General features: G+C 28.4%; 1 protein-coding gene across 1 annotated transcript in view; it reads right to left on the bottom strand.

The window, feature by feature from the left end:
* The window catches only part of LOC121118572 (uncharacterized), a 112614-nt gene extending 91772 nt beyond the window's left edge, over positions 1-20842 (bottom strand). Inside the window, exon 1 of the mRNA XM_071888725.1 lies at positions 20671-20842. The gene's annotated coding sequence lies outside the window, so the exon portion shown is untranslated. The remainder of the gene's footprint in view (positions 1-20670) is intronic.
* Positions 20843-22222: the final 1380 nt, after the last annotated feature.

Here is a 22222-nt window from a genome sequence, read left to right as displayed (position 1 = left end):
TTACGGAATATTTGGGGAGTCTAGAATGCATCACAACAATCCCACTCCAGACGACCATGCTCAACATTGCTAAGTCAAGGTATTTCAGATCAGAGGAAGGAGTTTCCAAATTGATTTTGCACAATTTTTGTACCTCATTTCCAGTATGTTCTAAGGCCCTATTCTGTTGACACGATATTTCTAACTTGGCTAACAAAATCTCTACAAAAAATAAATGTTAATTAATGAAATTAAGGTTAATGGGACTCTAACTCTGGACCACAATGTACGTGCACTAATTTACCTTCTTTCATATTTACTTACTACTTACCTTTGTAAATTTTTAATAACTACTTAATGAATAACAATGCTCAAAATATGTTATTCATTCCATTTAGTATGCAATCTATGACATCAATGAAGCAGTAATTTGCATGTGTTTAACAAACTTTACTTAAAACGTGGGTTTGTTAATCGAACGAGATAATTATATTTATGGACTAATAGATAACGAATCAAATTTCAGATTCATTTTTAGATAATATGTAACAAATACACGGTGTACTTAATTCAAATTCTGTAACTTTTAACGATATTTTTATCAATTTAATGTAAGGAATAATTATTAAAACAGTAGTAACTTGTAATATTACTGTTATAATCATTATTCCTTGTAGTTTGAGATAGATCATCAATTAACAATATTTCTGAAGAGGTTTCCAATGGATACGAAATCGATTTTATGTTAATGATCCTCTTAACATCTTCGTTTAGTGGTATTGGTTCAGTAAAGTCCGTCTTCTTCAAAATTATCCACTAATGATTAATCATTAAGCGTATTAACAGAAGACATGACTAATATCAAAATATTTTCCAATTAAATTTCAGATCTGATATTCTACAAACGATAAGATGTACTTGTATCCCAGAAACACTTTTTTGAATAACAAATATTTGAGTTATAATGTACAGATTTAACTATTTGACCCTGGTTTAGGAATGTTAGCAGAATGACCATTCAAAAAAAAGAACAGTTTTAATGTAAGACAAACTTGAAAACTGTTGATAACGAATAAATCTTATTTTTGAGTTCCTCGTAAAGACAACGGAGAAAAACTTTGCAATGCATTCTTTCGAAGAAGTATATAAGTCGTAACATATGCATTCATATTTTTATGAGTACTATATATATTTTATTGAATTCTCTGGATACTAAAATTGAAAAACAATTTTTGTTCCATTCCTTCCTGTTTTCTGATTTCATCATATAAAATATCGGAGCAAATATCAAACGTTTGAAGAATTATTTGTGATACTTATAAAATGCAGATATTGGATGTTGTGGAAGTAAAAATGACGCACGGGATAAAAAAGGTCATTTTAAGATGACTAAAGGAGTCACCACAAATATTAACGTTCAGGGTTGAATTTTTTGAAATAAGCCGCATCTTGCTGCATAAGAGCATCATCAGCCCCGCCTTCTCTCATTCTAAAAGCTATTACAATACAAGGCTGCAAACATAATTAGTAAAAATGTGTTTCTATTACATAAATATACTTTAATAAATAGGAGAAACTTCTTTAAAAAAATGTCATTTTGGTTCCTACACTATATATTTATTTTTTATTCGTTCTACTCTACCGATTTTTAATATATACATACATATATTGTTGGTTTTTTTTTTAAATTAAAATGTTAGTAAACAATTCATGAGTTCTTATAAAAAGTAAAAAGTGTATTATAAAAGAGTTAAACTTTCTTTAAGGTTCACATTTCGAAGTTTTTTTATGGTTAAATAAATTAATACATTTTGTTATTTTTTTAAAATCAAATACTCTTTTTTCAGTCTTATGTATGCATCATTAATTCAGCTGGGAAAATAGACATAATTTGTAAGGTTTTTCAAATTGGAATATCTCAATATTATATATATAAAAAAAATCATATACCTATTATTTGTTGAAAATACCCCGATTGTCAAGTAAAGTTGATGAGAGATTATGTTGCATACTTTGCCTCCTCTATATTTTTCATTTTATACGGGCTTGCTAACAATAGCTTGAGTTACTCTGTTTGAGTTACACTCCCTTTAATTTTTTAGGCAAAAGATTAAACCAGTTCCTCTTAAACTTCTTGAACTTTTTTTACTGCATAAATAAAGGTGGGAGTGAGACATATGGTACTACTGAATTAAGCCCTTATAAAAATCAACTGGCATTAATCTGATTTTAGGGGGAGAAAATGAAATACTACAACAAAGACTTTCTACATTTTAAATAACATTATAGAAGGGAAAGTATTCTAATACACGTGACAAAATCCTCCGACAAGTTGTTCCATACAGCCCCTCCAAACAAGATCAATTTTTATAAAAACACTATCAATTTATATATCAAAATTATAAAGGATCGTCAAACAGTTTTGGAGCATGACTTTAATTGCATTATGAGGATTTTGGTTAATTTTATACAAAAGTTGCGTTTACAAAAAAAAAAAACCAGCTGATTGTTTATCTTTTTAGCCCCTTTTTTATTTTTTTATTATTGAGGTTTTCATTTTATATACAAAAAATACATAAAAAATAAATGAAGAAAGAAGGATCACGTAAAACGATCACATAAATAAACATTTTAGTTTATAATTATCCCTTTAAAAAAAAACTAAAACTACATAAACACTATACACATATTACTTATCAAAAACGACTATATAAAATCCTTCATCATACAGAATTTAGAACACTTATACAAGCATTTAACTAAACCAACATAGGATCAAATAAGAATAATAAAAGAAGCAATCTACCATTAAAATTACAAACAGTTTCTATAGTTAGACTATTTCTTTTTAAAAGCTTTGTTAGATAGTACAATCCATTTTCTGTTTAATTTTCCGGAGTGAAAATCCCCAAAGAGTCTAAATATTTTGTGGACATCGAGGGGTAATACCTAATAACATCACTAAGGGTTCATAATTTTTAATTTTGCTGGCAATGAGAAAATTTAATAATTATAATTTCAACACTTTCGTCTTTCCGCAGATCCCTTTCGTTTTGAAAGCCCAAACAAAGCCATTGCTTTGGGGAATTTTGATTCTTGGTCATCTAGTCCCTTTACATTCAAGGAACTAAATAATTTTCGAATTCGAACACTTGGACAATCTACGAAAGCGTGAATGGATGAATTAAAAGTTTTTTCCCAGTCTTTACATGGAACATTATAACAAATCCGGCCAGCCGAGATTTGAAACTGCGTAGTAAATTTTTTGTCATCATAAATATATAGTAAGGATCTTTCTATTTTTTTATCCCAAGATTTCAGGAGATCTAAAATTTTTACAAAATATTCACAAATCACAATAAAGAACACCTGATTGTTTATCTCTTTAACACCTTATTTACCAAGTCTCTAGGATAAGCATTAACAAAATTGGAGCCAAAAAAGAAAGAAGTGGCTCTTTTAGTCCACGTCAGATTTAGCAATTCTGACCCTTAATGTCTGAAAATCATCGTATGGAGAGTTAGGATAACAATGGTGAAAACATCAATGATTATCATTGAAGCGGAAGGCCGATCAAATTAAATCCTTAAACGGCAAAAAAAACTCTTTTGAAAAATTCGAAGATGACGATGGCAGACTTGGCGAAGAAGCGATCGGGTAACCGTTCAACAGAGTCCAATGCAGTAATAAAAGCCGGTGGCAAATCTCTCAGACATATTGAACGACCTTTGTTTACTCAACAAAAAACAACAATTACGATTTGATCGGTGCAAAAAGCTTTATAATGACCTGAGGAAACTAATTTCTTTTCTTCATGGACGAGAATACATTTACAGTAGATCCCTAACTGAAATGGCATCTACCACCCTCAATATGATCTGAGAGATACCAAACCTTGTCAATATTAACATTTTGACCCACCCTCCCCGAACAGAAAATGCATTTCTGCAGGCGGAGACAAATATTGACTCAAAAACAGGACACTCTAATATACATATATTATAAGACATACTTATGTATATCAAAATTTTTGTAAAACTATTTTTTTAACAACATATTTAAATATATATTAGAAGAAATGTCTTATAATATGTACAATATACATTCAACTATATCTAAGAAAAATCAAATTCTATCTATAAAAAGAAAGTAACAAGTTTAAGAGAAAACTCCCAAAGCTAAAAATATTGATCATTTTTCCTGTAAAAAAAAAGTTAATAAAAAATCAGTCTACTGATTGCATATTATTTGTTTACAAAGAATGTTAATATATTAAAAAATGTTCTCTCCCCCCCCCCAGTTATTTTTCCTCAAGGGATACCCAATATAATTTCAGTATTCTTTACTAATATTTACATTTAAATATTATATTTGAAAAGGTTAATAAAACTTTGTATATAATGTTGTGTACAAGTTTCCATTGATAACGTTTGATGTAGTAACTAGTGTGAGTACACAGTATTATTAGTCGTAAACGAATTGAAAAAATTTGCTCAATTAATGTAAAAGGTAACTCCCCAACAACTCCTTATACTCACACGTACTTATTCCATAGTTAGATATTATCTCCTCAAAATTTAAATAATAATAGTAGCTTGATGTTGATTTTATATGAAGTGATAAACCAAAAGTTCCTTAGTTTCAAGACCGCTATCAAGCTGAGCTTTAGCAACAAACGTTCGTTGCAAAAGATAATTTATAGTAATTTTCATTATCTTTTAATATAAAATTGAAATCAACTTTCTTTTTCATTTTAATATGAAAGAATTATGACAACCGTTTTGAAAAAATAAAACGATTTTCGAATTGCCATCCGCAAAAAAACTATCACGTTAAAAAATACTTAGGATTATCAATCCCGAAATCACATATACTCCTCATTTCTTTTTTAATATGGGGAGCTGAGTTTAACTACACACCTTCTTTTTTTTAATGTACCATTAATTGGTAAGATTGAGTTGCAGTGTTTAATTAGGTATAAGTAAACATTTTAGTATTATAATTACTCCATCTGACCTATGAATTGTCTTTAAAGTACATACATTATAATTATATTTCGTTCTCAGAAACGATCAAGTATCGAACTGAGTATCATACATCAAATTCCAGAGAATAATTACTACCTTGTCCATTGCCTATTGTGCTATATTTTTTAATTACAAAATCAAGTAGTTACACTCAAAAATTACTTTACGGCAAACAAACACATAGTATAGCAAACTTTGATTTTAAGGATATGTATATCAAAAGTTATCCCAGCATCAATAGTTATGAAATCATGCAATACCAGCATTATCAAGCAATCTCGTTAATCTATGGTTTATATCCTACTACGTCCTATATTCTATAACTGTTGGCCTCTTCTTTACTTGGTTATATAAATATGTTGACTCCTTAATGATAATTAGTTTGTGTTAACAAATCAATCTTAATAAGACTAATTATAATCAAGGGTAATATTGTTATAAAAATGAACAGAACACGCAAAAAAAAAAAAAAAAAAAACTAGAATATGTTATATTTTAGACATGTCTTTCTGATATAAAAATAAAAGTAAAGTTATTGTGCTAATATTTTAATTTTAGCATATAATAATGAATGCACTAACAATCTTTTTCATTTACAAATATTCATTTATTTTTATAATATTTATAGCATTTCTTAATATCTATAAAAAATGGGAATAATTCCCTTTGACAAAAGCCCAAAAAAGAAACAATTCAAATATTTTATTTATTAAATACTCACAGGAGTACCCAACATTGCTCGTAGTTATTATGCGTCGACGAACAGACAAAAATAAGGACATTATTTGCTTGTATACTAAATATAAATAAATGTACTAATATGTCCTCCAGAGATAGACATTCATTGTTAATTTGTTTTTTTAAATATACATAGATATCCATATTTGTAGGATTACAACAATGGGCTGATGCTTAATTAAATCTCTGCACACAAAATCAAACTTTATAACGTGAAGACGTTTATTTTTTTTACGCTATTAATTATCTTTTCAGTATACTTAAAGTTATGGTTTATTTATACTCTATAATAACTTTAAAGTTATTTATTTATTACATCTCTTAAAGAGTATGTCCATTTTGTTGGAGAAGGCTACTTTTAATTTTTTTTGCTTAATATATATATATATAAAGTTGTATTTTTATCTAAATAAGAAAAGCTGGATCAAATATTTACTTACACAAATACCATATGTAACTTCTTATTCACAAAGAAAAGAGGAAAAAAGCACTTAGAAATATATTTAATCATTTTTCTAACTGTTTGTAGTGTATATATACCCCCCCCTCCCCCCCCCTCACTCACTGTATATCATTTTCTACCATTGTCATTAAAAGAAAGCATAGGTCGGGTCGTTTCTTTAAGTATAATTGTATAAACCTACTCTTCTATTATTTTTAATCAATCAATCTTCAAGGCCAGTTCTTTGTATTTAATAAAGGATAATGGTAACTTTTCATATGCTAATTAATACATTACGATTATGAGTGGGAAGTTTAATTCACTCTTCAAGACATATTTTTTCGTTAGCTATTTACTCGTTACTTTTTCAGGAACACAATATTTTAAATATATTTTTGTGCTTTTTTTATTAAAAAAGGAACATGAGCAACAAACAAAGCATACATACATCGCCGCAAGATGGCACTAAGAACCTTAGTCTAATAAAAAAAACTTAGTAAAGTACATTAAAGAATAGTTATTTTAGTCCTTTAGTCACTAAAATGCTCAAAGGCACGCACGTAATGACTATAATTTTTTTTAGGGAAGGGGTGTTATATTACTTTTTGACGAAATAAAGCCACCAATATTTGACATAATATAAAGAAATTTTATTTTTTGAGTGATCATTTTTTATAAAAAAATTAAAAAAATCCCGAACAATTTTGACAAAACCAAGAAACCAACTTTTAAAAACATATTTCCTTTTATTGAAAACTAATATGGTTATTTAACAAAATTTAAAAGATGCCACTTTGCCAGTGCTTAGCTATGTATTTTAATTTGATCACGGGATTAATAATGGTTTTTTTGAATACGTTCATTGCCTTAGCGAGTACAAAGTCTCAGACTTGGTCTATATTAAATGTTTTAAATCGTGATGTGAGTTTTTTATCACTTCTTGGACTCAGTTTATCTTTGTTGACCTTGTTTGTCTCCTTAAATTTAAACAAAATACGATAAAATACCATCTTTGGGTACTTTGTTAGGGTGCAATCATATTTAGAGAGTGTCACCGCTTAGGACAGTTCTCATATAGTTTTACTTAGAGCTTCCTCCATAGATGTATGAATACAACAAATGCACCAATATATAATTTCTAGGAACCTTTTATTCCACGCTAATTAAAGCTCTTTGGCTTATCAAATGAGCAAGATACAGACGTTTAAAGTTAGTCTCGATTTATTATAGAAACCCTGTATATTAACATCAATTTTCGTTACAAATAAATCAGAAGTAAAATCGTTGCAATTACTAAATTTAAAGTCTATAATAATAGCTGTATCTCTGGTTCTTTACTGAGACCCTTGTACAACAACTTTAAATAGAAAATTTTCTATCATTATTGTAATGTAAATTTAGTCTTGAACCGATAAAATGATTTTATTGCAACGTAATTAACAAATAAAAACATATATTTTATTAACAATTTCATTCACAATCGCACTTTTGCTTTCTCAACTGTTTTAGTAAAGAAACTACTTACTTATTGTAACTTTGATTAAAATGGTAAATGATACTAAATTATTAATTAAAAAAATAAAAGATGATCTATAAATATCAATGAAGGATACACAAAACACATTTGAATTATTAAACGCTTATAGTACCTCACAATTTTGAAGCAATCAGAAAAGACAACAAAATAAGTACTCTCAGATAGTAAAATGGCTTACTTTGAATATTTTATAACACAAAACTGTTGAAAAATGATTATTGTTTTGAATAGTAATTGAAATTATTTCAAATTTAAATTTGCTCATTTTAGATTGAAAATAAAAAAAAAATTAGTGATGGGGAAAGTTCAAATAAATGTGTTTAAAAGGAATAAGTTTCCCCTTCAAGTGGAAATAAATTAATTTGTAGAAAATCCTATTTATATTTTTTTTTCTTTTGTGTGTGTGTTTTTTTTTTTTTATTTATGTGCATATCATATATATTTTTCATTGATAATGATTATGTTCACCTGTATGGTTGAGAATAAATAATAATAATTTAAAAAAATATTTATATACAGGGTAGGGCAGCGAAACTTGGACTGTTAATGAATGTTTATTTTCTCATTAATATGAAAAGGTTTAGTGATTATTTTTTGATATTCTGTTTCAGCCGAGTTTTTTTACAAAAACTAAATATCTGTGGCAATAACATAAAAGTAAGCTAGTTTAATTTTTCTCAATATTGCAACAGTATGATGGACATATACGTTGGTATGTGTACTATAATTTATATTAATTTAAAAAAGTGATAAAGTCCTTAAAAGCCACAGTTTGTAAGGTGAACTGAAAAGTTATCGAGACGCCATGACGTTGCGAGTAATAATGAAAAGAAAGGGATTAGCTCCTAAAGAACATGTCTCACCAACTGAAATCGATTATATTGATGATGTCAAAATACGATTTAAAGTTCAAATAACCACAACATCAAATTGACTGAAATTGTATATATTATGTTCATGTAAAAATTGAAAAAAGTATATATAATATTAATAACTGATGGGACAGCTTTTCAGTGATTTAATATTGTATTTTACTCATTAAAAAATCCTCTTCGGTTTTTCATTGAAGTAAAAAACTTATAAGGCGTTTTTCTCTGTTTCATCAAAAAATTCATAGTTTGATTTTATGTAATCGCCACAAAATTATTCATTTCATCATTATGAGTGAGCAACAAGCAAAAAGGCAGTGCATCTCAGATCTCTTATATCCTGGAATTGATTTGATGAAGATTACGGACATTATTTAGTTTCTAGTATACTGGCCAAGATGAAAAAAAAAAAAAGTAGAGAAAACCTCTCAAGAATTTCAGAAGTGGAGGGCATAATTTAAAGAGTGATACGAAGTTCTTGTTAAATTTGGAGAAGAATATAAAGGAAGATCCCGCTAATTCAATAAATCACCTCCTAATTTCTTCTCTGTGGCCCCTAGGAGGGGTATGAAGCAAAACTTGGGATTATATTTATTTACAAAGACACCACACTACCTCGAGAGAGAGCATGAAAGCCAGAAAGCTCCAGAGGTGCAAAAAAACCACACATGAATAAAAGCAAATGGGTCAATTGTGAAAAATTTCTCGGATAAAAAGATTATCACAGTTGGTGTATTTCACAACCGCCGGAAGCAAAAAAACAATGAAAGAAGTCCAAAGGGCTTACCAATCCAGATAACCGGCCCAAAAAAATGGTCATCGGCGTGTGACCTCTAATGAGAAGATGCATCAATTCTATTTCAAGGCTGGACAGAAAATCGGCCAAAAGGCCTACTACAAAGTGCTTAAGTACACAATCTTGCCGTAGCTGAAGACCAACTACTCGGAGGGTAACAACGTGTGGACTTAGGATGGCTCCCCCTCTCATATGTCCACCAAGTGACAAAAGTAATGCGCAGAAAAAACGGCTCGATTGTGGTCCAAAGTGATAACGCCCTTTCCTTACCAGATTTGAACACACTGGACTTCTCCATATGGGGCACTTTGGAGAGGGAATCTATCCAAAAAAAACCATGTCCACATATTTTACTAAAATTATTTTTTTGGCTAATATTGAAAATATAAAATTATTGATGATTTATTTCTAAATCCATCTCTCAAGTCCACATTTTGCTGCCCTACCTATATATACTATAGGTAGCTAATTGTAATACAGGTATGAATTCAGTAATACCATAATTACCAATAAATGTATAACTAATCATATAATCCTATATATTTTTTATATCATAACTATCGCTAAAAAAACATCCTTGAGTTTGGAGTTAATTTTCTCATAATAAAAATGACATTCATACTTGAATATCATCGTTGCTAAATTGTTGCTAAGTGCAATTTTTTAATCTGGGAGTACGCTTAATATATTTAATATAATGTGTATGCCAATTGTATTTCAATCATTTTATAAGTATATTTTGATTAGCATGCACAAGTATAAAAATATATCATTACATTTTGTATTTCATTAACTTGACAATAAATTTTTTGATAAGGTTTTATCAAACAAATATTTAGTAAAACTGTTTATTCTTACTTATCTTAAAATTTGTTGAATAGGCAATAAAAATGTATTATTTGTCTACTGTAATATGTTTTGAATAATATTAATGTATACAAAATCTTTCACTCAATATAATAAATCAAATAAAAATAAAAATGAAAAATAATGAAGATATAAATAAAACATAAATATTCATTTTGAAAGAATAAAAAGATTGATTAACACAGAAAGCAACTATAGTATATATTTGAAAATGTTCAATGACCAAATCATGTCGTATTTGGTGTGCAAGTCATCAACAAAAATATTATGTACTTAATTCTTTCTTCACGAATATTCTATAGTTAGTTTTTCTGTATCAGATCTGGTTTTCAAAAGTGTTTTTTTATTATTTTTACACTTTTATAGATTAAGACAACTTTTAGTAAGGGGAAAAACCCACCGTTCAACCAAAAATAGATTTTATCTTATCAAACAACGTCGTTCCATCGACAACGCCCATTGGTAGAAAATATTCTCTTAAGCTCATTGTGGGTAGGTTCGATATTGGGGCGTTTGAAGAGAAGGAAATATAGTAAGTGTATAATGAGTGATACAAATTGTGTGCATTTTGGGTTTGTTAAAAAAAATAGCAAATCTAGATAGTCAATCTAGATGACAATTTTGAATTTTTGAGTGTTTTGAAGGAGAGCAGCAAAGTGTTCCTGACTTTCCATTGGATCACTACAATCAACTGTGACAAGGGAGGAGGGGAGAAGAAAATAAATAAAGAAACTGTAAATAATTACTCCAATGTTGATTCCCAATTCAACTTTGAGTGCAACAAGAATTTACAATAATAACATTGAAAGAATCCCTCTCCACTCTACGTCATTCATGTAGAAACCAAAATGATCAATAAAGTGTTCGTTTATAATTTAATGCAATAACACAGGAAGTCAACTACTCAGGAGTTTAACATTAATGACAATAGCCAAGGAAAGGAAAAATTATACATCAAGTTACCAATTCCAAAAAAAGAGTCAGCTAAAAAATACACATGGTTTACATCACTATGTATATGGACTTCAATTCTTAGAATGGATGGAGTAATTATAAGAATCTATTATTTACTTATACTTAATATGTGCAACTTCCCCTGACCAATACATGGAAGATTAAAAAAATATTCTTATTTGAATATTGTATTAATTTATTATATCGGTTCATATATTTTAAACGGTAAACATTTTTAGCACAACCAATCAGTTATTTATTGATCAAATATTTAATTGCAACACTAATAGTTTCAATGCTTAAAGCAGTTCTTGTCATATCTTAAACTTAACTTGAGTATGTTCAGAGCAGTAATTTTCCCCATTATTTTTTTCTTTGGGGTATTTAGCTACCCAAACATTAAAATGAATATTTTAACAATAAATTGCTTGAACTACGTTTGAATGTAATCCTTGAGGAGTACATTCTGCTCAAATATCTAATACATAAGTGTTATTAATAATAAAACGAAGAAGTAAAAACTAATATTACAATTCTATTTATAAATGCATTCAATAATTCTAAAGCAATATGTGCAATAGCCGTGTATTCTTTAATTCACTCGTGAACTTTACTAACTACGAAAGTTTACATATGAATTTACTTTAGTGATAGTTTAATTACATTATTAAGATTTATATTATTTGTAAGAGTGAAATATTTTGGCTTAATAGTTGTTGAATATGATATATTCGCTCTAAGCATCAGTGGACAAATTGAATACTTAATTGTTATTATATTATATACTTGTGAATTCAAAATCTAAAATAGAGGTTGGAGAAAAGAATATTAAGTTGTGTATATTACTTTAAAATTAATTAATTAAGGCATGTCATATAGATAATAAGACATTTTCCTTTTTCATATTCATCGTTGAGGTAGATCATTAATACAAAACATTCTTCAAAACTTTAATTATTAAACTTAAAAATCTCAAAAAGTAATAAAAAAGCCAAACTGCCTCCCGCTCCCCCCTTCCTTTAAAAGAATAAAAAAATAGATATAAAAAGTATTTGATAAATAAAAGTGGATCATAAATATGATAGTTGTAATGTAAATTTTGTGGATGTTCCTTTCTGATTTTTAAAGACTCATATGTTACAATTGTTTTTGGTTTTCTTTTGATTAATTTGGATCATTAATCAAAATTAAGTCTAAAGACTTAAAGTTTAAATATTCAGAAACAAGTTAAACAAAAAAAAAAAAAAAACTTACAATTGTAATTTGACTCAGATTTGCAAACAACATTGAATTTAATACATTTGGATTTTTTGCCAAAAAATTCCTTTTCTTGTTTTTTATAAAAAATCAATTTAAATAGTTACAGTTGAAGAAAATATGCCCTAGACGGAGTACAAGACTTCTTGAAGTTGCACCCTGAACAGTATTTTATTCTTAAAAGATGTTATCGGTATTTTTTGATTCTTGGAGAGTTTTAAGTATAGTAATCACTGGTGTGTGTACTTGTGATGCTTAGTTGGGTAGTTATAGGCGTAAGCTATTTTTGGACTTAGAGTATAATAGAGGATCGACATCGTAGTAATTCTTTTCTAAGTCTGATTACAAAAAGGAGTGGGATTGGTGTGTATTACCTTCCTTTCATAGCTCATCACAGTTAACCTAATAAAACGTTATGACTAGAGATGTACCAATACGAAATTTTCTGCCAATTTGGATACCGTCTTAATGGACAACTTCGATACTGATACAAATATTAAAATTGTTTTGTTCTTTTTAATATTTAACTTCTTATTAATTACCAATAGGACAAAAAAATGCCAAATTTATCAATCATAATTAGTTCTTAATAAATTAAAATTTTAAAAAGTTAATTACTCTCCTGGGTGATGAGTCAATTAATTTCTGTTTGACTCATATTAGGGAGTTTGTTAAATATTTAAAGGCAACCTCCTTGCCCCTCGACTACTGATCTAATTTCAACTGCCCCACTGATAATATATATACGTGCGACACTAACAAAAGGCTATTTCTGTTATTTTACGTGTTCAGCCAACCTGAGATCAAATGATCTTGAGCTATTTCCAGTTCGTAACTGAGTTTCATAAGCCTGGCTTAGGAAGTGAATTATATATAAAACAGGACTTATATCTTTTTTAATGAACCCGAAACGGGTACTGATGACTCCAACTTGATTAAAAAAATATGTATGTACTCGACTTCAGCTCTGTTACAAACAATATTATTTAACAGGCATACGGAAAAGAAATATTTCTTGAAAAATTTAATAAACTGTTCTTTGCTCAAACATTCTTCAAATAGTCAGACTTAAGCTTTCGATTTTAAAAGTTTTAAAGAAAAAAAATTAATGAACTATTACTTTTAGTTATGAGGATTCGTTAGATATACCATCATGACGCAAATGGAAGTTTTACATGCTTAAAGTAATAATTTTTTAAATTAATTAATACTTTGAAGATCATTTATAGGAAATTATGTACTTATATCATAACGCTTTGAAGTATACCCAGTTGAAAATAATAATTAATTGAAAAGAGGATGAAACCTTAAATTAACAACAATTACATTATTGAACTCTTATAAGTTGCATTAAAAGCGACATTGATATGAATGATCTTTAATTAATATATAAATATATAACTATTAGTACAAAAAAGTGCCAAAATTTATATTATTCTTCGATCCTTCATGAACAAGGGCAGAGTAGAACAAATATTAAAACATTGTAGATTTATAAATAAAAAAATGGATTTATATGGTACTAGGGGTACTATATCAATTATTGCACCTTTTTCAGAATACTTTTTAACGCTCCTATGCAAAAAAAAAAAAAAAAATATTTTAAAAAAATTGGCCAAACGCACTTGATAGCTAGCGTAGATTTATGGTCTTTGTAAAATCTTTTTCCTGGGCAAGATGTCGCTTTTTATGATAACGCAGATGCCGGCATTTTAGTACGTTTTGCTTTTTTTTCTTATGCAATATGAAACTTTTTCTTACAGTTGCAAAATTACCACGTTACTTCATTCAAAGGGTAATCTCATTCAGGCTAGTACTTAGTTAATTATAAATTATTATTCAGCAATACAAATATTTATCCAGTAGTGGTTTTTTTGGGTTAATGACTTGTTTATAGTTTTGAGGCGATTATTTCATTATTTATTTATTTACAATTTACGAAAATAGGGATTTTGCTCTATTGCATCCCAAGCTCAAAATATGCCCCGGAAATTTTGTTCAGGAAGTGACTCAAAGCTAGTCTATGAATAATCTCTTAAGTATTTCTTGTTTTGTTCATTTAGTTGTTCTGATGGAGTTGTACTGATAAAGTAAAAGTAAACATAATATTATGACAATTACTCTATCTGACCTAAGAATCGTCTTGGAAGTCCATATACATTAAGTACATTTCCTTTTCTAGGAACGGCCAAAACGCAAACCTACGCACATTGATAATAATTTCAGCCGAGCTTCTTATCCATTGAGCTACGGCATTCAATTCAAATTATTTCATTCTTCTGGAATATTTGGAATAAACAGTAACAGTGCAACAAAAAAAAACAACACAATAAAATAAACCAAAAATGTAAAAAATATATATATATGTGTCACAAAAATAAGAATTAACTAAAAATCGCTTGAAGTCAGCCACACTTTCCTGGTGAAAGCAAATATCTATTGTAGTCCAAAGACTTGTCGGTCTGTAAAAGAAACTATGCTTAAGGATGTCAATATTTTGTCTTGGTAGGTAGATGGTATTAAGAGTTGAGAGTCTGGTTTTGTGGAAGAGATAGTCATTAGTGAGTATCCAGGGTGGGGAAAATAGGTTTATATTTTTGTTTAAAATTCGGTGAAGCATAATTATATCTTTAATAGTACGTCTATCAGATAAAGTTATGAGGCCTAGTCTTTTGATTTAATTTTTGTGTATTTAGTAATAACTTATCCATTATTATTATTTTTATATAAGAGCTTAATTTAATTTCAGTGTCTATTTTTTTATTGACAAGAATCGATATGAAAATTGATGTATGTCTAATTGTTTTATTTGTTGTTTCTATTCAGTTAATATTTTTATGCATATTTTGTTGTTGAGAGGCTAAGGTTTTTAAATTAGATTTTCGAATATTTATTATATATTCTTCCTGGGTTAATATTATTTTAAATGTAAAAGGTTTTCTCTGTGTGGAGTAATATAAAATTTTACTCCAACGTAAGAACCCAGCATTCAGCTGATGTTAACTAAGGTTTTGTAATCAATAGTAACATTCAGTCACGTAACCAGAGAGCCGCTCCAAATTTTAGGAAGTGATTTATGGTTGATAAACTTAATTTGATATTTTTATTTATTTATTTTCGAAATCCTTTAATGAGTTTTTTTTTCTATAACAGCCCAAAGCTTTAAATTATTTTTGTGATTTATAAGGAAACATAACTGTCTTAAAGTTTTGTTTTTATTACATCCTTTTGTAGTCAAACGTTTGGTACATTTGAAAATATACCAATGCTCATCACAATTTAGAAGAATAACTCAGAGTAGAATCCAGATTAACTTTTATGTTAGTTGAGCTGATTCCTTTAAAAAAATTTATTATAATACAAAAAAATGAATAATTTTCTCAGTTTTTACTAATTCGATGACACGTTTATTATTACTGTCTACAAAGCAAATACAAAACAACGTGGAGCTCGCTCTCAAACTTGAAACATAGGGTTGTTTTATAGATTGTTTACTTTGAAATATAGTTTCACCATCTCTTAGCCTGCCCGGGTATTTCTGGAATCGCCTTCTTAGGTGTCAAGTTGTTTAAAAACGGTATTTAAAAATAAATCAAATCTCGAAGACGTTTTAAGCATCTATATACCGTTTAGAGTTTGGGACCCATTTTAAAAACAACCATATTTAGCCAAAGCTCATACTGAAACAATAATTACAGGAAAGTACATTATAAAAAATAATGGATATGGATTTAGGCGAGGCTTAGCAACGAGTGTATGTAGCTAAAACTAAGCCAGAGAGTATATCTAGAGACTATATTAGTCGCTAGCTAACCAAGTCAAATTTAAAAAATAATAATTAGGCTGTTATTATTTTTTTTTAATTCTATGGAGAGAAAATCTAATTATTGATTAACTAAGTGTGATTGTGCTCATAAAAGCAGAAAGTAACACTCAAAATTTGTTATGGAGATCCATCATCTATTTTAATACAGCAAAATGTGTCCTCAAGAATAAAATAATAATAAGAGCTTGAAACAATAGGTATGTCTACAACAAAAATACTATGGCGCTAAAAAACTCTTAACATTTACAGCATTAAATATATATTATTCCTTTTTCTTTTCTTTTTGAACATGAAGGGATTAGCATGATAGTACTAAAGTCTCTAGAGCTCTCTCTAGCTGAGATTTAGCAACATACACTGGTCACTCAATCTAATCTTATCACATACATTACTTTTTTATATGTACTTCTTTTTTTCTTTTTAATATGACGAATAGGCTCGATGTAAAATAGTTATTTTCTTCAAAATGTACTTTATGTGACACATCCACCCAGACCTACTTTAGATTTTTCCCCCTTTTCAAATTATTAGAACAGTGCCTTTTAGTTTCTCCAGAAGTTTAAATTTTAATAACAAATGAATATAAATATGTCTTAAATAAATGCACTATATATATTTTTTTTTTTAATAATGATATTATTTTTGAATATTACTTTAGGCAAGAACCTCAAAATGTATCATTATATTTTTGTAATAGTTTTATCATTTTGACTCTTGCGGATATTCCAGCTATTACAAATGTTAACAAGACAACATATTATTTATCATATTTTAATAAATCTACATACACATGAAGCATAGGCATGAAAAAAAAATTGTAAAAAGTAAAAAGATTCATTAACTTGTGAGTCAAAAAATTGTTCTATTCCGACAAATGAGCCATTGTACTCGTACAAACTAGTAATATATAAAATATGTGGCCCTTCAACACAGAAAAAAGCTAGAAGGATTTTTTTTTTTGTTTTTCAAAATTGACTGTGGGCTGCATTTGTATTCAACCTTTATGAAAAAGTTATTCTGTTTAGACCTATGGAGAACCCGCAAATAACTCTTAAACTAGCAAGGATAGATCTTCACAATAACAGAAGGATAAATTAAAAATTTATATTTAAGGGGCTATATCAGTGCTACTATAATTTTTAAATCAAAAAAGTTTTAAAGTTTTCATTTTTATCGATCCTAACTATCCAACATAATTGAATACAAACCCTATAATTGACTCAATATGTATATTAAATATCTACATCTATGTATATTGTCTGATAAAGTAATGAAGTAAATTGGTATTTTTTTTATTTAATTTCTTTAAGATTGTTTTTATGTTGATGCAATAAATATTTATAAACAATTATTCAGATCAAGAAAAAACAAACATTTGACGTTCCATATTTTATTCAAGTAGTACTTAACGATTTAATCAGTCTAGAGAAGAGAAAATGAGCGCATACGGCGTGTAAAAATTAACTACACATCTTGATAACATCCAAAACGTTATTATAGCCAGAGAATCCTAAGTTTTTTATAGTGTTCTAGTTTTGTTTTAGTTACAATCTGAAGAGTGTTTATCTAAATTTTTTAAAGCTGTTATAGTTACTCTTTCATTCTTGAGGAGAGAACATCTAAGTATAAAGTAAAAACACGAGTCTGTGTGCTTATACATGACAAAGAGTAATGTTGATGATTTAATGGGAGGTTATAAGTTTGAAAGTATCTGTTGGACTAGGAGTATAATTGAGGATTGACAACGGTGAAATTTCTGTACATGTTCTTTGCTTGATACAGAGGGGATTGACGTATGCTTATTTCATGCCTTATATAACTTATTTCATGTAATCTAATGAAACGACATAGCAGCTAAGCTGGTCAAGTACAAAAAATTCTCAAATTACCAAAAGTACTATGTGAATTTAGGGTTTATTTGCTTACATCCCTAAAAATGCTCACGATTTACAATACTCTCACACTTGATACTAGGAAGAGCGAAGAAAAATAAATAGCAACAGTCTAATAATTATGAAGGATTTCAACTGAACTCGGTTTGAGGTCTCCTCGTACGTTTCAAAATGTTATCTCTTCTCTAATAATCACAACTATAAAATTATTTTTTCGTCGAAAATTAAATTTTTGATATTTTTTCACTTTTTATAGGATTAACCAACCTATTGAGTATTAAAGAAAAAAATTATGAAAATGTACCTTTTATTTGCAAAATCTTATTTTAATTTCATATAGGTGTTTATATTTTGTGTAAATTCATCCAATCCCAATAAAATACAATATAGATGAAAGAAACTTTTTAAGGTGTTTGTTTGAATCAGAACTAGGGTTGTTGTCTCAATTCTTTTTAATGGAAAAAAAAATAATTTTAAGCGTGAATAATTAGCCTTTTATTCACAAATGTTTATTTTCTTCTGTTAGATCTAGTTAACTATCAGTATTTTTATTTTTTTGTTGCTCAAGTTAATCAAAGTTAAGTGCTGAATATTTTCAAATTCTTTGATAACAAAATAAAATTTAATGAAAAGGAAATATTTAAATTTAAACAGTAAAACTATTTAATATTAAATCAACCTTAGATGATTTATTCATAAAAATAATCAAATCAATAGTGAAGGGGTTATCCACCCATTAAATAGGATTTATATGAAGTTAAAAAGAACATATAGATGACATAAATGGGCATGGTACTCTTTCATTCTTTATGAATAAATGATAATTTTACAAAAAAATTGTATGAATGGTTTTGGACCATTTTTTTATGTTAAATAAATGATCAACGACATTCAAAAAAATAAAATGAGGATTTTATAGTTTTTTGTCACTTTCTTCAAAATTTCATGGGCTTTGTGCTAAAAGTAAATATGCATATATTTCAATGAATTAGTATATACACAGTACCATAAATGGATTAAACATTATCCCCCAATATTTTAAAAATGTTGTTCGTCAGGCATGCCAATTTAAGTATTGTTTACAAGAAGAGCAGTTTTCAGAGTTGTCATGACTTATTGCGTTTTATTAGATGAGCTACAAGCAGAAGCCATAAGAGGAAGGAAAGAAATACAAATCTGACTCTGTATTTAGGTAGGGCAATGGCAGAAATTACTCTGATGTCGATCCTCAGTTCTCCTTTATATCCCTATGGAGCTTACATCTATAAAAATTCCACAACAAATCTCGAGTGTCACTCTTCGTCATTAATGCGCACAAACACTTTACACTTATATGTTTTTATCATTAAAGAATAATGATAACATACTAAGAAATATAAAATACTATTAAGTTTCTCCACTACATACAAAAAGTTATAGTAGTACTCGTTTGAAGTCATACTTTGTACACCTTTGTTAATTATGTCTTCCCAATAAGAGCTTACTGTAATTATATCTATGTAATTATTAAAATAAGACATTGCAGGAGCATGAGACTTTTTGTAGTTGAAAAAGTAAACAGTGATTTTTTTTTCTATTTTTACAATTTTCAAAAGCTATTATTGTATTATTGAAGAGAAAAAATCTAAGTACCCAGTAATCACTAGTGTATGAAAGACGAAGAGTAACATTGATGCAAAATTGAAAATCCACATCGTAGTAATTCCAGCATATATTCTCGCTTGATGCGGAGTGAAATTTTTTTCAATTAAATTCATCTTTTTGTTGCTTTCACATAATCTAATGAAACGTCTTAAGAGTTATTTTACACTCCTTCTAAACATTCTTCCAATTGTCAGGCTGACCATATTAATTTTCATTTTATTTTTTTGATATACCAGCAGTTCATATTTTTAGAGCTATAAAATGTACTATATATGTAGCCCGTCGACAGAATGATTTTTTTTCTAATCAAAACTGAATGTGAATTTCATTTGCTCTTTCACGATATAGGCACTATTTATTATGCAATTATTTATATAAGCCCTATGGAGAACCCGTAAATGACTTTTAAAGTACATAAAATTGATTATCACAATAAAAGATTGAGAAATTGTATATATTTGGAAAGTCCATTTAGGAGCCAACATACTTAATTCTCAAAAATCAAATAAAAGTTTTAAACAATTGATTAAATTCTTTTGAATCTTAACCTATCCCAAAAATTTGACTACCAAGCCTATATTTGACAGAAATATGTTATTCAAATATTGGAGATATACAGTAAAAAATTCATGGGGATTTGCTCCTTTCCATGATTTTGGTTCAACATTGTTTTTATATTAACCCACCCATTAATGCCTTAATGAAACGGATTCGGGATAATTTATTTTTTTATTTGACAGATGTAGTAAATTACTTTCCAATGGAAAAATTTATGTAATGTATTATACAGATACGAATATTAGGTATTTATAGAGGTATTTGGATTTAAAGATTTCCCTTACCTTGTGAGTATAAATAAATACAGAATTATTTCTTTTGTTGATAGAGTTTGAAAGGGAAAATTAATTATTGATATGACGTACGACACACGCTAATTCTTTCTATATTTTCATTTACTTTAAGAACCACCTGAAACAAGTTTAGATAGTTTCTAACTTCTTAAGGGACACACCATAAACTAATAAAAGATCGTAATTTTGGTTTTTGCTTCTTTTTTGTTATTCCCCCCCCCCTCCCTTCATCATCAAAAGAAGGAAACACAAAGAAAAGCATTATGGAAAGAGAGAAAAAAAGTGGAAGAGAAGTTATTTCCCCCTCTTTTTGCGCTTACTTGTAGTTGTAGTAATTTCTATGAACGAGTGTATAATATATATTTGAAAGTATGTACACATTATGTGAGTTAGAGTGAAAAAAATACGTCATTACAATATTTATGGGCTTTTTATGTAGCATCAAATAGGATTTCTCCTTTTCCATAAATAAAACCACTCAAAAATGGTTCAATATTTTCAGCTTTTGGCGTTAATTCAACATATGAATACAACTAATATTAACTCTTATTCAACAAGTGTCCAACACTATCAAACCTATTGATATTATGTAGTCAACTGTTGAATATTTTTCTTTTTTTTTTTAGAAGAAAGTTAAGACTCCATCTTATTGAGGGAGGGGGGGGGGGAGGAACAAATAATGATGATCATTTGTTGACTCATTTTATTAGAGGGTTTGAAAAATATTTCAATTAAAATTGCATTTGTGTTTCTTCTTATTTTTTTAAGGGGAGGGGGGTGTTAGGACTGTTCTGATTTAGGACGAAGGACTGTGTTTCAGTCCAGTCCCACTTGCTGGTCATTAAGGATGTCAAATCAGTCCCTACCGGTGTCATTGAGGGTGTTTATCCTTTTTTTAGCTATTCCATTATTCGGGTAATAGAATAAGTTATATAGGTAAGTCAAAATATAATATGTTGGTGTTAAATTGCATTATGATGGGACAAAATATTTTTTGCAAGATATCTGGAATAGGGCGTTTTGTCTTTAGATTTTTTTTAAAATTTCGATTACGGCTAGCTTGGAAAAGTTGTGTTATGGTATGAAAAGTTCCTATGCAATATTTCATAGTCCTATAATGTCATCTTCAGGTATCATATCTTTTCTATAGTTTGAAAGGTAACAAATGTTCTTTATTTCGTCAAAAAGATTTAAATATAGCATTAATCATTGTTTTGTGATTAAAAATTATGAAATATTTTGTATTTTTAATCAAGGTTAATGAAAATAAATGGCTAAACCAGGATTGCTAGAATTTTCAATTTAACTACTGGGTAATACAGATAGATTTCGACGTCTTAGAGAATAACAATACTATATAAATACCATATAAAACTAAAAGCTATATGATTAATTTTAATAGTATTATACATTTACGTCACCATTAAAAAGCGTGGAGGAAGTCAAACATCAGTCCGAAAAACGTTTTGGTATAACCTTGTATTTCTACTAACGTTGGTTATAATAAGTTTTTTTAAAGCTACCCTAGGGAGCAAAAAGATGA

This window comes from Lepeophtheirus salmonis, chromosome 5, assembly GCF_016086655.4.
Source record: "Lepeophtheirus salmonis chromosome 5, UVic_Lsal_1.4, whole genome shotgun sequence".
Taxonomy (NCBI): domain Eukaryota; kingdom Metazoa; phylum Arthropoda; class Copepoda; order Siphonostomatoida; family Caligidae; genus Lepeophtheirus; species Lepeophtheirus salmonis.
This window is presented reverse-complemented; position numbering and strand designations above follow the sequence as displayed.